At 40.2% G+C, this 13,892-nt stretch overlaps 1 protein-coding gene and 1 long non-coding RNA gene across 2 annotated transcripts in view; one reads left to right on the top strand and one right to left on the bottom strand.

The window, feature by feature from the left end:
* STMN2 (stathmin 2) overlaps positions 1-13,892 on the top strand; it is a 53,389-nt gene that overhangs the window by 15,048 nt on the left and 24,449 nt on the right. The gene's annotated exons all lie outside the window — the stretch shown is intronic.
* Positions 1-13,892, bottom strand: part of LOC122458645 — a 35,499-nt gene that overhangs the window by 13,547 nt on the left and 8,060 nt on the right. Inside the window, exon 2 of the long non-coding RNA XR_006278750.1 lies at positions 7,947-7,951. This is a non-coding gene — a long non-coding RNA (uncharacterized LOC122458645). The remainder of the gene's footprint in view (positions 1-7,946; positions 7,952-13,892) is intronic.

Raw genomic sequence — 13,892 nt, 5'->3', positions numbered from 1 at the left:
GTTTGGACATCTCTAGGCAATCTTGAAAGTGTGCCCACCTGACTATATTCCAAAGATGCCTTACAGTGAATAGAGAAGATGCATGTTCTTAAATGCCTCCTCACTGGGAACACAACTAACATTGAAGTTCCAGGTGGATGCTCAGTTTTCAATCTGACAAAAGAACCAAAAGTTAAGATTTTGATGGCTTTGCTGTCTGGTTATTCTCATGTTTTCCTTAGAAGTACCTGTGTTTCCCTGAGAACAGAATCTACTCTGTAGATATGTGGTGGGACTTGACTGTATGTACATCTTTGCATACTTTGTACTGTGCTTTCAAAGTTATTCAAAATAGCAAGAGTTTTGCACCAAAAGTAATTTCCCCTATTGTTAAATATAAGCATGTGCTTAAGGGTTTTCCTTAGTTAAGATGCTTTCCTGAATCAGGGCCTCAAATTGTCTACCCCCAAAAGTTGTACTGCTTTAACTATACCTTACTGTTAAAGCAGTATCACCCCACTCCACCCAGTGGGGATGCAGAAACATCAGTATAAAAGTATTTATACTACTCGAGCTATTCCTGTACAGGAAGGAGAATAACCTATGCTTGTAATAACGCCCCTTTATACCAATATAACTGCATCCATATCAGGGGTTGTAATAATAGTAATAAAAATCACACCCCTAACCAACATAGTTCTATCAGTACAAAAACTTAGGGTAGACCAGGTGTAAGTAAAAACTCAACTGTGGCCTTCACTAGCTGCCATAGTCTGCTATAATGTATCATTAATTATTTTCTTCTGGCATACACATTTAAAATACAATTATTAATTAACACGCAATAATACATATCTTTTATCACTTAAACACACCACATACATGTGACAGTTGGAAGTGTACACAAGCATCCAAACTAATATTTTTTCTTTTTTTCCCCAAACTGATAGGAAGTCTTTTGTTTAAAATATCCTATGGAATATCCTGAATCCAAGTTTCCATACAAAATGGGATTTTTAAAATCTCAGCCTATGCTACCTATTGCATTCTGATATTTAGTCAGCAGTGGGGGAAAAACACAATATTAATCGTGGAGTACAAAAGAGGAAAGGGTTACACATATTTGGCTTTTGGATAAAGTATGTTTCATGCAGAATGCTGAAAATTATACTAATCAAAATTATGTCAGATAACAGAAATCATTTTCTGAAAATAACAAGATCCTGCGTGGTAACTGTGCTTTTTTAAGACACTCTAAAATAGGAGTTTCTTTAGATGACATATCTAGGTTAACCTGAGGCATTGCTTTCACAGCTCTTACAGCAATATATTATCTTTAAAATGGATTCTCAAGGTAATTATAATGTGAGATTAACAGCAATAGGTTTGGCCCTCATTGTAATGGTTCAGTAAGCACTGAACATCTCTAATTATGCAAAAATAAAAATCAAGAGCTTGCCTGTATTGCAATTTATAATGTCTACATATTAATAGAAATTTCTATTTAGCTGATTTCACTTAGGGCTAAATTTGTCTAAAACAAACAGAGAAATACACCATATAATTTAATTTAGGAGCTCATTTTCCGTGCCTGATGTTATGATGGAGTTGAACTCTTGCAATGGTGCCTTCAAAGCACAATTTAAAAAGTACTAAAAAGCAGACTAAGATATTTTAAAATATATTCTTAAGAGTGGAATATGGTGTGTATTAATAAGAAATTTGATACACCTATTCATCATACGACATCCATTCTCGTTATCAGAAACTCATTTTCTATACCTGTTGTGACGGGGCAAGGCCAGATGGCTATAGAAATAGAGATAGATATATTAGCTCCATAAACAAATCCCTGGTACCAGGTTAAGTGAAATGGAAGCTGCTCCAGGTCAATTAAGACACGTGGGGCCAATTAAGAACTTTCCAGAAGGCAGGGAGAAGGCTCAGTTGATGGGGACACCTGAAGCCAATCAGGGGCTGGCTGAAACTAGTTAAAAGCCTTCCATCCAGTCAGGTGGGTGTGCATGTCAGGAGCTGTGGGAAGAAGTTGCGCGGTTGGAGAGGCTGAGTAGTACACACCATATCAGGCACAAGGAAGGAGGCCCTGAGTTAAGGGTGAAGTGGAGCTTGAGGAAGTGAGGGCTGCTGTGGGGGAAGTAGCCCCGGGAATTGTACATGTCATGTTTCTAAAAGGTCAGCTACCATAGCTGATACTATTAGGGTCCCTGGGCTGGAGCCTGGAGTAGAGGATGGGCCTGGGCTTCCCCCCTCCACACACACCTTTGCCCCCTGTTTAATCACTGAGACTGGGAGACAACAGAAACTATGCAAGGAAGGATAACTTCTCCTCACCTCCCTCACTGGTTTATGATGAAAATGGCTCAGTAGACTGTGACCCTTGTCTCTAGAGAAAGAAGGGTTACATGGAGGGTCATAGTGAGCCTCTGAGGCTAGCAAAATCTGCCAGGAAACGCGGGACCCATGGAGGCAAGGACAGAGCTTTGTCACAACATGTTCCAGTTACAGATCAACTAAAAGCAACTATTTGGATCTGTTTTCTGACCCAGATCCTCAGCTGCTGTAAAATGGCCTGGCTTCATCAATGGAGTTATGACAATTTGATTGAACTATGCCAGTTTACACCAGTTAAGGATGTGGCCCTACAGTTTGAGAATAGCAATTGAGCAAGAACAGTATTATTATTACTTAGTAGTATTATTTATTTATATTGCAATAGCACCTAGGAGCCCTGCTCATGGACCAGGAGCTCATTGCGCTAGGCACTGTCCAAACACAGAACAAAAAGCTGATCATATTTCACAATATTTTGGTAATACAGCTAATTTCATGCCCTCTTGAGAAGGGCCACAGAGTGATTTCAGTGATTTGATAGTAATGTCAATGCAAGTATTGCTGAGAATGTAAACAGAGATATCAATTCAAATAAAAAAGATGCTATGATGCCAAGATGAAATCAAACAACAGTGTAAGTCTTTGGAATCCAGATTATAATGGCAAGACAACCAGTATATCAGGATTACATCACTACAGTCTAGTCAAGGCATTGCTCTGTCAACATGAAATAAAATGACATCAGTTTGTCAATGGTCCACACAAGATCAAGTGATGAATCATCAGAGAAAGTCTGTCCAGACCACATTAAGATATCAGGGTGATCCCAAATGGAAGACAATGTCATTATCAAAAATAAAATTACCATAATATTACCCTTCCAAAATACATGATGCTGAAGTTGAGATGTAAGTCTAGAAAAGCAAAGAAATTCTGAGTTAAGTCTTACACAATGTCCAATGCCATCAATATAGTCCTGTTGTGCTAAGACATTGCATACAATCATCCAGGCCTCAGGACAATAATTTATCCCACAGCAAAGGTATTGTTTTAACCAAAAATGGGTTCATTAGATAGGCAATAACAATTATACTTTAGTTAACTTTAATCTGCAGGAGCATCGTGTTGAACAGTATTTGGCCAACCAGAATGCATAACATCCCACTATGTTATAAGCGAGGCAGTATGGTTGTTGAACTGGGAGTCAGGAGACCTGTGCTCTACATCCAGTTTTGCACTCATGTGCTTTGTGACCCAGGCAAGTCACTTCACCTCTCTGTTTCCCCTCTCAGCCTTTGTCTGTGTCTTCTGCTTAGACTGTAAACATTTTAGCACAGGGACTTCATGGGCAAAGGGAGTCCATGGACCTGACTCTTTACTGCCTTGCACTTTGCTTTGTCATTAACACTGGAACAAAGTGATTGCAAAATGCTAGCCCCTCAGAATTCTCCACTCAGTTCACCAGTGGCGGCAGTTTACACCTCTTGTGAATTCATTTTGCACAGATGTAAATCACTGCACAAGAGGCAAGACAATGGAGAAGCAGATGAAGCTTAGATGGTTTCATAGACACTATACAGCCACTGCTGGGGACAAGATAGAAACCTCAGGATGAGAGTTTGTCTGTGCAGTTGTGGCAGTCCTGAAGATTCCACACTATATAGGCACCTTGGGGAGGAATTTGAGATTTTTGACACAGGGTAACATATAGTACAGTGCCTAGGTACAACAGGGTTGAGGTAAGTGTGCTGTGAAAACTTGTTGAGAATCCATTTGCTTTCACATCTTAAATTACTTTAAGATACTTTATATACTATGTAGAGGTTAAGATTCTGGTTGCAGGCTGATTATCTTCAAAGCCTGTATTTTCCACCAAATGCATCTAATGAAGTGAGCTGTAGCTCACGAAAGCTTATGCTCTAATAAATTTGTTAGTCTCTAAAGTGCCACAAGTACTCCTTTTCTTTTTGCGAATACAGACTAACATGGCTGCTACTCTGAAAAAAGCCACATTAGTAACTACATTCTGACACTGGAAATGCTGGAGTGAACTGTTTGGCTTTAAGCAAATTTTTAGTAAGTTGTCTGTACATATTGCATTAGATTACCGATAGTTTCAAAAAGCTTTTAAGTCAGAGCTAATTATTTCTTGATTTGACTTTTATTTACCAAGTCACATTTAGGGTACATCACACATGGGGAACTAGTCTACCAAATACTGCAGTGTCAGTGTTATTCTGTACTTCACATATTACCTTATGCTTTTTCAAGACCAATATTTTGGCTGCTGTGTGCGATTTGTATAAGATGCTGAGTCTCATTTTTGTTGGGACTTCAACCAGCTCCTATTTATGTACCCACAACTTTGCATGCACACTGTTGCAGTACTAACACCTGTCACAGAGGTGGCAGATTCTAACTCATGTGTGCAGGTGAAAGAATTTGAAAGCACAAAAATTATTTGAACAAACAATATGAAGGATACGCCTTAAAAACAATGACATTTTGGGAGGGCTGCAAATCCATCTATTCAAAAATCCAACCCATCTATTAAGACATGATCCTACAATCCTTGTTTTTGAAACTCCCATTAGCTTCCATGAGGGTTTGCCTGAGAACAGAGTAATCAGGTCCATGTTGATATATATTTCCAACTCAAGCACTTGCAGGTTTGCACAACAATATAAAAATAAAGTTATGTGGCAGAACGGATGCAAAGACTGCCACAGTAACAGGGCTCTGTTTCTTCTCAGAGTGCCGTAATCTAATAAAAGCCCCATTTAGCTAAAACCTCAGGCAGCTAAAGCAATCTCAGAATGAATGTCATTGCATTAGAACTACACTGAGTAGAGCTTTTAAATTGTGGGCTCCGTTTTTATTTTCTAAAACATAAAAGAAGAAAAGTATCTGGCTTTCTTACATAAAATCAGAGGCTGGCCTGAAAGAGTCTGTAGCAGTTGAGAATGTGAATGGAAGCTACTCCGCTAATTTCTGAGCTTCTCTGCAATTCTCATTCAACGGGGTATGACCCAAAAGTGGGTGGCAATGGGGTACTCAGTGCTTTGCGTCCCTCAGCTGAGAGCTGTAAAATCTCTGGGTCTCTAAGGCCTTATTATATTATGGTACTATGAGAAGAAACAGAGTCTGTTACTGTGGAGGTTGGAAGTAGAGGAAGGAAGCTCACGCTTTCCTCCTGCTGCAGCCTCTGCCCACGCTCCACCTCTTCCTACCCAGCACCCTACTCAAAAGTAGCTCTTCCATCCCCTCCCCATGCACAGTATTCAGCACCAACCCTCAGAGCAGAGTGTTTTACAGGTGGCCAGAAACCCCAAGAGCACCTTCCTCACCTCAGCAGCACACACCCCCAAATCCTTTTTGGATCTGTCACTCATATCCCATAACCCATTCCCACAGTCCTTTGCCACATAAGGGAGTGAGTGATATGGTGGGTTGTAGGGCAATATTTTGTGGCTATTTTCTGGGCTGTGAACCCAAAAAGGCTGTGAACCACTGATGCAGAACTAAAACACACAACCGCCTTGCACCATGTTTGTCCATTAAAGATGGTCTAAAAGAGTGGGGGTGACCTCCTGTGAAGTGAGACGAGTATCCTAAACATGAACATCCCCCTCAGTCTTCTACAGGGCGGCATTAGTAACATTCACTTTCCTAGAGGCACCAGTGACAGGCAACTATAAACTATCATTAAAGGGGAATGCTGGGAGCACAGGTAGTTGGAAAGGAAATACAACCACTATAGGAACACTGAATCTTTGAATTCACTCCCCATTTTAAAAGGCACCTCTGGCTCTCTCTTTACATAGTCCATTGCAATGGCTCAGATCAGACTTTTCTGTGTGAGGGGAATCTGTAGGAGGAAAGCTCCAAGAGGATCCTCTTGCAGAGATAACCACCTAAAGTACTGCTAGGGAGGGAAAGGAGTACTTGTGGCACCTTAGAGACTAACAAATTTATTAGAGCATAAGCTTTCGTGAGCTACAGCTCACTTCATCGGATTCATCAATGCATCCGATGAAGTGAGCTGTAGCTCACGAAAGCTTATGCTCTAATAAATTTGTTAGTCTCTAAGGTGCCACAAGTACTCCTTTTCTTTTTGCGAATACAGACTAACATGGCTGCTACTCTGAAACCTGCTAGGGAGGGAGGCAGGGTTTGCTCCCTCCAAAGAAAAAGCTTTGGAGCCTATCCCAGATATCTGGCAGATTTCCTGGGATCTGAATGGATGCTAGGGATCCACAAGAAACCTCGACGACTGTGCATCAGCTTTGGCACCCATTAGAGTCCCCTCAGTCCTACTGGAGTTGAGCTACCAGAAGCTTCTCTTGCCGGGTGGCCCATAGGATACCTGGAAGGGCTAAGCAGAGGAGAGAATACAGGTTGTGGCTTATATTATTTTAATTGCTGAGGTTTTGCAGAGCTGGCAAGGGAGAAGATGCATCTCCCCCAACCCCATCCTGCCCCCTCCTATTCTGTCATATCCATATCTCCCCCAGCTTGGCCCTTATATCACACTGAGGCCCCCATGAGGTTTAGGGTGGGGACAACGTTGTGGAGACAATAGAGTCCCTCTTCCACACAGGTGAGAGATTAGTACATGGAGTGTCCCCTTCCCATGCACAGAGTTAGGAGCCCACAGTTAGTAATATCCCAACTCCCAGTGGCTTTTTATAACTGCTTTGATCTAAAGCCTGGACAGCATATGCATTTCTGTTCTCAAATGCACTGTGAACCACTATATGATTTTTTTTCTTCTGGGACAAGAAAACAGTATTAAAATATCATTTTGACAATATGGTTTCATTAGATCAACAAAATAACCCCATTAACTCGTGTCACAAGTGACCATAACTATCAGGATTCTACAAATTGGCTTTTCATAGCTTCACCAAGGAGAATTATGTAAACAAAAATAATGTAAACTGGTAAGTTAACGACTTCCAGAGCATTAACCTTGTGGTATCAGAAATAAAATGATCAGGAATATTTGAATCCTACTATGCACCTTAAATACAAATCATACCATTGCCATATAAAGTAATTAATTTGATGAGAATGCCCATTGAAGTGATCATTGATTAATTTGAACATTATGGGTAAATTTTCAGTTAAGTCTGTCGCCACCCTTTGTATTTACATGCTCAAAATTAATTATGCACATATTTGTGCCTACATTTTGCAGATGCAAAAAAACAAGACATTTGTGTGCACCCTTTAAATAGTCTAACAGCTGTTTGTACAGGGCTCCAAATGGGTTTTTTGGGTCCATATGCTATGCTGCTGTATACTGGTGGCATACTGCAAAGCTACCCAATTCAGGGGAAAAACTGGGCTTGCACTTAAAGGGTATAGTTATGTGCAGGTGCCATTTTGCACATGCACAGGTCAAGGCTGAGGGCTAAAACCTGGTCCTTAACATTAACTGTAATAGTTTCCAGTGCTTTGGGGAAGTATTCCATGATGCTTATTGATTGCACTACCATTCTGGGTTAACTTATGAAGAACATTTGACATTAATGCTTGATTCCATTAAAATGAGTTTGGTTTTTTTTTTAAAAAAAAACAACCTCTTTGGAGATAGAAAACATCACAAATACTTCTGCTCAAGCCTCCATAACTTTATTGATCTCGACATAGCCTCCAAAAGGAGCTGCAAAATTGCAAACAAATATTAAATCAAAAACTTTAATTGGCATGAGAATAGATTAGATTTGTACCATTTACTTTTTTCGCACTGGGCTGGATGTCTGCTATGCAATTCCGCATTCTTATTAGAATTATTGTCCAGAAAAGACAATCAGAATTGTAATGCTTCATATATTTTCTAAACAGAATGAGCAGTTTTTCTGGATTGCCTTTTCTTCATTTTCCCTCTTTAGGTTTATTCTTCAGTAACGCCAAAGGTGTTTGTCATCATCATTTTGTCCTGCAATAATCAGGCCATGAAGTTTGCATATGAATTCAGCAATTCATACAGGGTCCTTTGTAAAGGCTTGATCCCTGGTGTCCAATCCAAAAACCTTCCCTTATTTCACAATAGCTTCCCTGGGTAGACAAGTCCTTAATTACACTTGGTTCATATTTCTGTGATTTTCTTTTCAACTATAACAGCTAGAAGCTTACTCATTTTTTAAATGAAAGCTGAGATTCTGGAGAACTAGGTAGTGGTTTCAGAGAGGTGCTTGTAGGGCGTCTGGTGCATACCAGTTGCTTCCAAGCCCCGGTCATTGGATATTGGAATTCTGGTGTCTAATGTCCAAGCCAAACAAAGCTGGTAGAAAATGAATTCGTTCGAATTATGACTGATTTTCCCACACACAGGATTCACAGAGAGTCCAATATAAAAATCAGTGAGCCAAATCTTGAAGTGAGAGAGCGTGGAATCTCTGTACGAAGTGTGAAAATTTTCTCTGTGTGAAAAAGGAGTAGGGATTTCAGCAGTTAGTCAAATAGTTTTTTGTTGTTGTTGTTGTTATAAGACTACAAGTAGCACAATATTGCACACAAAAGAATGTGTGGGTGGTAAAACCTGCTCCCAACACATCTTTCAGAATGGATATATCTTGGTCCCATCTCTACTGATTTTCATTCCTGCAGTATGCCATCTACAATACCAAATGTTATTTTCGAAGATGCTTGTGATATGAATCAGAAGAATCATCTTTTTACCATTTATTTCAGCTAATATTTCCCTTGATAGGGAATCAATATCCTCAACTGTTGTCATTCCAACCTGAGTTTCTGATCTTTCAATTTTGGCAGGTCATCAGTTACCTTGCCTATGTATACACCAATGTGTGATGGATTCCTTAAAAACTTCACCTTATTGCCTTGTTTTCTGATCCTCTGAGCCTGCTTATAAATTGCACCATTGATAGCATTCTGGTTTCTTCAAAAGCAACTGAGGATCACTGCCTGAGAGTCAACAAAACGTATACAAATTAATGGTGTTACTCCTGTGGTCTACAAAAATTCATTCAGAAAACAAGGAGAGATTCTCCCCTGCACTGAGCTACTTTGCACTATGCTACACTGAATGGCAGTTGTAAAGCCAGCAAAGTTGGCCATAGTGTGGCTCCTATGCCATCTCTCCCAGCAGCCAGAACAGGGGACATTCCTAGGAGCAAAGGGGGCATAGCCAATGCTTTCCTGCATACTACTGAACTCTGTGTACCATACCAGAACCTTCAGGCCACTGGCAGTGAGCATAATTTAGAGCAGTCTTTAGGCTGATCTAATTTACGATGGAGAAACCAGTCCAGTACACAGATAGCCCAGGAGTGTGGTAGTGCAAAAGTGGCTTAAAGTGACCTTTGTGCTCACAACACTCCATCCTGAGTTGTGCTATGCATTCAGTCACAGCCCAGGCTAAGATTGCATAGATCAGTGCTACTCAAAGTGGTGGTCCGCGAGCCATCAGCTGCCGGTCTGAGAGCACATTGGAAAAAAAAATTGCCGGTCACCTACATCAGATAGCTTGAGAAGCACTGGTATAGGGGGAAAGGTGATGGCATTCTTCCACACTTCACCTACAATAAAAGGTCTGTGTGTGAGTCACCAAAACTGGATGCTGGTTACTATAGATGGCTCAGATATAATAGTGTGTGCTCCCCCTCACTGGGACTTCAATAAGTCTGTGACTTTCCTAAACTCTCTAGCTTGGCTTCTTCTTGATTGGGGGAAAAATTAGTAGTATTTCCCAAATGCCATCCACCTGTGGCATCCAAGTGAGCTGTCATTCACAGTACACCATGCAGCTCTGTGAGCCTCCCTTTAATTTCTTGCACAAGGAATGAAATAGTTAACTGTTGACATTTCAATTACATGGTTGGGAAGCTGAGTTAATGAATGGGACAAGTCACACTTCTCAATCAAAGCTAGTGTTCCAGGCTCGCTCCAGATTCAAGCATACTTCTCTGTATCAGGGCTTATTTACACTGGGAAATAACCTGTAACTGCTAAGTGTGCAGTGATTATTAATTATTTTTATTAATAAGTATGGTTTATAATACTTATGTGTAATTATTAATTAATTAATTTTAATTATTGTAGAAAAGCTATTCTACACTAGCTCTTCATGTGAACACGAAGAGTGCCTTTGCGTGGTTTAGTTTAATCCATTTTGGATTAAGTGCAGAATAAGTGTCCTCATGGAGAGCTAGTGCAGAATAACCATTCCACTTTAAATCCACACCCTACCTTATTTCACAATTACTTCCCTGTGTAAACAAGTCCTTAGTTACACTTGGTTCATATTTATGGGGTTTTTCTTTTCAACTATAACAAGAGTAGAAGCTTACTCTTTTTTTAAATGAAAAAAAGTTTTAAAAGTTTTTTAAAAAGCTGAGATTCTGGAGAACAAAGTAGTGGTTTCATAGAGGTATTGTATGGCATTCGGTGAGTACTGCTTGTTTTCAAGCCCTGGGCATTGGATATTAGAATTTTGGTGTCTAATACTCAAGTTAAACAAAGCTGGTAGAAAATGAATTCATTCTCATTCTAACTGATTTTCCCCACACACAGAACTCATAGAGAGTCCAGTATAAAAGTCAATGAGCCAAACCCTGAATGTGGAGTGAGCTTAGTCTGAATAAAGTCTGAGTAAAACATAAGTAGGGATTTCACGAGTTGGCCAAATTGATTTTGTTTTGTTTTGCTTTAATAGTTTCAAGACTACAGAGATTACATATTACTTCAGCCCTGTGTCAATACTTGTCACCAGAGTGAATACACTACAAACAGCACCCATTCTCATTACAGTTAGAGGAGAATACATTGGATGCAATCTATGGGCTTCAATTCATTGTCCAGCCCTGTCTCCACAGCTTCATCCCCACAAATATTTGTTCATCTAGGCCCCAATCCTGCAAATGTTTATGCATATGATAACTTTATTTCCATGAGTTGAAATCAATGGGGCTATTCATGACAGCAAACAAGTGTTTGCATGATCAGGGCCTTCAATTTAATTTACCCTAAAAACTCACTTCTGCAGCATCATCTACAAAAACAAAAAAGTACATTTACACACAAAAAAGCAAAGCCAAAATCTTTCAGCCACCAAGGCAGATGCAGAAAGCCCACATAGCGGTATTTCCGGTATCTGTTGTGACCCCAGGACCTCCTAATGCCAACTGGCAAGGGGGTGCAGAGGGGTTTCAGTAATCTCCTGAGTCTTTGGTGAACTAGGATGTACACACCAGAGAGTCAGGTGATGTCTCAAAATCTAGTGTGTCACCGGTCATCAATATCATTGCCCAGTGCATATACAGGTGTTGTGTAAGGAGCCATGCATATATACTGCAAATATGTTCTCAAAGTCTGCATCTTGGGGGGCTGGTCACCAGCAAAGGTGAAAAACAGGTTTTCTGTCTGACAAGAGATATCTATCCATCTAGCTGTTTACATGTAAATTGAGTATTGTCTCGTTCACAGTGGGTCTTCTATCACCAGTCTGAATTGAATGCAAATAAAGGCTTGTAAGACCTTCAAAAAGAAAGTAACTGGAAAAGAAAATAGTGGGAGGGGAGAACCTGATCTTGAGGTGCCCTTCAAAGGCTTTTTTGACTGTTTGGCGGGCAGAGCAGGCACCCAGGCATCCCTCACCTAGAAAGTAAAAGGACAGTGGATTTGCTTCATGAACATGAGATCTCAGCTAGGCTTGGTTGAAAATGCTGGAGAGAACTTTGGATGATATAGGCTTCTTTAGACAGTAGGTTAACCTGTTAGCTAAGTTTAGTCTCTATAAAGCATGCTATGATTAGTTGTATATGTAACCATTTGTTTCTAATATTCTTACTCATTATAACCTGCATCTCTATTCTTTGATAATACACTTAGACTTATAGTGGAAAAAAAAGAATATCTAAGTGCTGTGGTGCTAAGCAAAGTCCTGGTCCTGAGTTGACTCTTACAAGCTGGTGTGTACTGTTGCCTTGGGGGGAACCTGGTAATTCAGTGGGCAAGGGGCTGAACACTACAGGGATAGCTCAAAGTATTCAGGGGTTGGTGTGGGCCTGTTGCTAGCTGTACAAACAGAGCTAGGCCTGCAGGGTCAGGAAGATAGTGCCTATGTTGCCAGAGGGTGGTGGTTTCAGGGAGCTGATCCATAGTAGGCACAGACAAGACTGCTTCACGCTAAGGGGAAGGTAGTGGTGAGATGTCACACCACCTTGAGTACCATCACACCACATCCTTCTTCTTCCCTTTTCATTCCTGGTGGATGTTATGTCTCATTTCTCTGTCAAGTCCATTATTTACACAGGGAGATCTGAAGCACTGAAACCAGTCTCTTGTGCTCTCTTTCCAATACCAAGCACACTTTCAGATGCTATAAAACAATGAATAATGATGCTAAGGAAATAGTCCCTTAAAAATCACTGGGGATTTTTATAAACGACCTATGATATAATATCATATATATTGCCTATAATATTGCCTAAAAGAATGAGAAAACACAAAATGTGAGCCAAATACAGATATTAACCTTTCCACGTGCCTCTTGTATGTTTAAATCCATCAGAAATCAATTACAATTATGATCAATAATCTCTGTTTCATTTGACAATAAGGATGCAGCACATTTCTGTGGATTACAAAAAGAATTACCAGCTAAAAGATGACTCTGAGTTTGGCATTCAAAGGAATAATACAGCCCTCACCCTGACAGTATTTCTGTTACAAAGCAAAAGGGCCCAGCACATCAAAGTCAGTATAAACAAAGTTAACCTTCAGAATGTAACAGTGTTTTTGTCAGTGAAGTCCCTGAGAAATCAATATAAATGTGGTTATAGTATACCACAGTGATACGAACCTTGTGTATCTTGCATTTCATGCTTCATCTAATCTGATCTCTTACCTTTCTGCCTAGCAGTCTTTTCCAAAGCAGACAATAAAATTGGATTCAGGTTCAATAACTAGAATTCATCCCGGAAGGCTGACGATTTGACAACAAGCTGGAGAGCAGAGATGCAGGGAAGGAAATGGACTGTGTTAGGAGTTGTGCTTTGTGACAATTAAGAAATAGCACAGTAGTAGTGCATCAGTCTTTGTCCCTTGGAGACATACAGTACCACGGGGCACTGATTAACTGACTGGGGTGTGAAGGAAGAATTTGGTCAAGGTCCCTGATGGGTTATTATTTATGGACCAGATTCAGCAAAGGGCCAATGAAAAGATATATTTTCATTTGTCAAATGTCAATGAATAAATAGCATTTATATTCCTTATTAGTCTGCTTTCAAATGTAAACAAATAGCCCAAATAACTAATAGGAAACTTTCTGTGGTCTATGTTGTGACATAACAATCTGCCCTGACTATAGGGCAATGAGCATGCAATGAATTGCGACTTTGTCCTAAATTGTTCCCTGCTTTCTCTGCTTTCTCCAGACAGGCAGTAATCTGTTGCTGGTTTATACCAGTAGCCAATTATTTATTCCTCCACGTCAGTTCACAGCACTGGCTGGTGCGCTGTGAGGAGGAGGGTGACAGAGCCATTCCTCCCCTCTTCACAAATCCCACCACCACCTGCACAGAACAGAA

This window comes from Dermochelys coriacea, chromosome 2 (genome assembly GCF_009764565.3).
Source record: "Dermochelys coriacea isolate rDerCor1 chromosome 2, rDerCor1.pri.v4, whole genome shotgun sequence".
Taxonomy (NCBI): Eukaryota; Metazoa; Chordata; order Testudines; family Dermochelyidae; genus Dermochelys; species Dermochelys coriacea.
The sequence above is the reverse complement of the archived record's forward strand: the minus strand, read 5'-3'. Positions and strand labels throughout refer to the sequence as shown.